The following is a 4,111-nucleotide window of genomic DNA, read 5'->3' on the forward strand; positions in this document are numbered from 1 at the left end:
GCCTGTATTTTGTATGAATCTGTAGAATCTGAACTGCCTATAGCCTGGGGCCAAGTTTGTGTCTGTGCTGTGCTGCAATGAATGATGTGACCCTGACACTTTCCACTCTGGGCCTCAGTTTCCCGCACTTAAAAAATGAAGGAGGGGTGGAAGCTAGCTGTAGTCTCAGAGCCCTCCCTTCCAGCTCTGCCATTCTAGTCTGTGTCTCCCTGGCTTCTGATCCAGTTAGGCGCACTTTGTTTGCATTCTGTGCTGTGCCAAGCTGATTGTTTGCTTTTTGACCTCTCTACCCTGTTCTTCTATCTAGATCCAGTGATATTTTTTGTTTTATCGTACATGTTAGTGCTTTTAGTTTTATTAGTTTTAAAGCTGCAGAAGCAGCATTGCTCCTCGGTAATAAAAGAAGAAGTATGTAGCACATCCCTGTTCCCAATTATAATTCCTTTCCTATTAACAATTGGCTAATGAGATCTCCATATTTGTCTATTAGTATTTTTCTTTTTCTGTCTTTTCTATTTTTCCCTTGGAGTCTTCTGTTTCTTATCAATTGAGTCCTCTGACCACTTGTTTTGCCTTATTCAGTGATATTTGTAACCTCAAGTTGCTGCCTCTTTACTTGTTTGTTGCCCAGTGCTTTATTTGACCCTTATTGCTCTAGGCTTGGAGAAGGAATTGGCACCCCACTCCAGTACTCTTGCCTGGAAAATCCCATGGATGGAGAAGCCTGGTGGGCTGCAGTCCATGGGGTCGCTAAGAGTCGGACACGACTGAGCGGCTTCACTTTCACTTTTCACTTTCATGCATTGGAGAAGGAAATGGCAACCCACTCCAGTGTTCTTGCCTGGAAAATCCCAGGGACGCGGGAGCCTGGTGGGCTGCTGTCTATGGGGTTGCACAGAGTCGGACACGACTGAAGCGACTTAGCAGCAGCAGCAGCAGCTCTAGGCTTAGCAGCAGCAACAGCAGCAGCAGCAGCAGCAGCTCTGGGCTAGTCATTTTTCTCCAGGCTTCTTAGCTTTAATTTGAGTGCCAGCCTCCATAAGTGTTCCTGTCCTGCTCCTGCTGCTATTCCCTGGCTTTTCAGAGCACCCCAGTGCAGAGAGCAAAAGTGTGGTCTCTAGAGTCAGGCTCCTGGTTTCAAGTTATAGCTCCAGCACTTACTGGCTGTGTGACCTTGGCCAAAGTACTTCACTTTTCCAGACCTCAGTTTCCTTCTCTGTAAAAAGAGATACTATTAAAAATGATCTCATGGTTCTTGTTAGTGTTAAGGGGGTTTTGTATGTAATCTTTTCCCAATCTCCTCACACCTTCCAACTCTAGTTCAGGTCCCAGCACTTGCAGTTTCTTAAAACTGTTGATTCTTTTTGCAAAGCACTTCACCTTTGCAAATTCAATAATCTACTTTGGCAGATATAAAAACAGTAATGAAGTCCAAAGAGGTTGAAATAACTTGCTTAAAATTACATAAATAGTAAGCAACAAAGTTAGGATTCAAAATCAGATTTTTTTTTCAGCTCCAATTGTCTGTGCTTCTCCCTACTCTCAGCAGTGTTAGTCCATATCTGATTTACAGGGGGTCTTTGGTACTCTCCTGATACTTGTGGAGCTTTCCTTTTATCTTGGAATCTGGTTTGTTCATTATTTCTTAGGCATGTCTTAGTGGTTTTCTGCTTCCAGACCCATTGCTTTCTGCTAGGTAATCGAGTAAGAAAGTCCTCCCACCCTCCCCAAAGAGGATTGGGTCTAATATTAAATCCAAAGTTTACTCTGATTTCAGAATCTTTGTTTTTCAAGGCAGAGTGGTTAGTTGAAAGAGTATTGACTTAGAAGTTAAAGTCAGCGTTGGGTTCCAACACTGATTCTTTCCTTTAGTAGTCGTATGGTTTTTGACCAACTCAATTAATTTCCCTGAGACTTAGTTTCTTTATTTGTCAAATGGGCATGATAATATTAACAGGACTTGTCTTACAGGATAATTGTGACGCTGGAGATCAAATATATGTGATTGGATATTGTTTGTGTTACTTCAGTCTGTGAAAGGCCATGCTGTTACAGGCCCTGAAGATATCTGATATTATTCGGGGGGGCTAATCTTTGAGTATATTGTCTTGCTGTTGTATTTGGAAGGGACGGGGGAAGCGAGAAGCCTGCTGAGGACACACATTTTGGATTTAGGTAGGCCTGGATTTGGATCTGGGTTGTGGTAATTACCAGTTGTACAAACAAGCAGGTTGTTTAATCACTTTGAACTTCAACCTCTTCACTTGAAAAAACGAGTAATCATATCAATCTTATAGAGGCTTTTGAGACTTACCTGAAGTAATATATGTAAGGCATGGCAGCGATTTTAAAAATATTTGTTCTCCGTAAAACATTGCTACAGAATGTCCCAAAGCTTATGATATGTGTCACTGTATTCGTATTTGTGCTCTTAGCATTTAGCATTACCTTCGCATAGTAGGAACTAAAACAATGTTTGCTGGACTGAATGGGCCCTTTAGTTGCCTAATATAAACACATTACAACCAACATTGTTTTGTCTTGTTTTGAAAGAAACTGCTGTTTATTTTCTATCCACCTTATTTCTTTTCTGCGTAAGAGCCTGGAGAAGGGCAGCTGAGGACCACTCAGTGGTTGTTCCTACCCATTCAGTCACCTGAGCAGTGGGAGCTGCAGACCAGTCCACAGTGGTGGCTGAGGTCTCCTGTCTTCTGCAGGACCCGCTGGGCAGGCACACTGGTGCCTGTTCCTTCAGACCCGTCTGCAACCTCAGGTGAAGGTGGGAGCTGGAGCGGTCCATTCACCCTGACATTCCTCCTTGTGGCCTTCTCAGCACATCCTGCTCATTCTTTTCCATCTCTCCAGCCCCTCTGTAGAAGCAGAGGTGAGGCGTGACCTCCAACAGGTGTGCACCCAGGATGGTACCATGTGCATGCAGAACTTACTGGGCAGCATCCATCTCCTCAGACCCACTGAGTGAGCTTCCTTCTTGCTGCAAGGATGTCAGTGTCCACAAGGCACAGAGGAGAATCTGTGTACAGGGCACAGTAGTCGGTGGGTTAACACACAACACCTCCATGAGAGGCTGGTTGTCAGCCCTGGGATCGGTGACCACCAGAAGAAGCAGCCCCTGGAAGCTGCCAGGGTTTGGTTAGTGAAGGTTCTGGGAGTGAAGTGGGCCGCAGGAGGGGTGGCTGCAGTGGCAGCAGCAAACTTCAGCACAGCCCTCTGGCCTGTATTCCTGAAGGATGTGACACTGGTCAGCTGGTTTTTAAACAAGATGGCACAAGCCATCTGCAGAAGCTTCTCCCAGGCCCCCTTCAGATCTAGAATGTAGACACCATCTCTTTTCCTTTAGCAGATGCACTCTTCCATTTGGAAGTCACGGTTGGTGCCACCTAAGTGGGTTCCTGCTGCTTGGAATTTGAGGACATCCTCCCCCTTCATCTGTAGGACATCAAGGGCTCTGGACATGGTGAATGTTTCCCTTTAAGTTATTATGGAAACCCAGGACAGCACCATCTGGACCCCTCTCTGGGTAGTGCAGAGTGGCACACCCAAAGTTCCACTGCTAGAATACCTACTGTTCTGTGGCTGGAAGCCCTACAAAATAAAATGTTAAGGGAATTTTATGCTGAGTAAAACCCCCAGGCTTAGGTACCAGTGTGCCTAAGACCTCAAATTTCTTTCTGGCTCTCAGTATGAAAGTCATGATTATTTCCCTTGCGTCATCCTCCGCATGTGGCTTTTCATCTTACATTCTGGCTTTGCTCCAGGAGACGACATGCTGCCTTATGCCAGGGACCTAGTGAAAGGTCACACCCAGAATGGCCAGGCTGAGAGGAGCTCACTAAACAGTGTGGGTCCCTGACTGCATTCTTTGGTGCTCCACCTCAGTGGGGTAAAAGCAAGAGTGAAAAATTCCAAAGGGGCCTAAAATTTAGAGTTTGGTCTAATAGTATAACTAGAAGGTTTTTGTTTTTTTTTTTGGCTCTGAATTGCTGTAACCAGGAGTGAGTAAGTTTCTGTCATTTCCCCACCAAATGAAAAATGGAATTTATGATGAATGGTTGTTAAATAGAGTGATCTGGACTTATTCTTTCCAGCCTAG

The 4,111-nt window shown here is 44.9% G+C and overlaps 1 pseudogene; it reads right to left on the minus strand.

The window, feature by feature from the left end:
* Positions 1 to 2,563: 2,563 nt before the first annotated feature.
* Positions 2,564 to 3,474, minus strand: LOC112445909 (small ribosomal subunit protein uS2-like; annotated as a pseudogene).
* Between the last annotated feature and the right edge of the window lie 637 nt (positions 3,475 to 4,111).

This window comes from Bos taurus, chromosome 3, assembly GCF_002263795.3.
Source record: "Bos taurus isolate L1 Dominette 01449 registration number 42190680 breed Hereford chromosome 3, ARS-UCD2.0, whole genome shotgun sequence".
NCBI lineage: Eukaryota > Metazoa > Chordata > Mammalia > Artiodactyla > Bovidae > Bos > Bos taurus.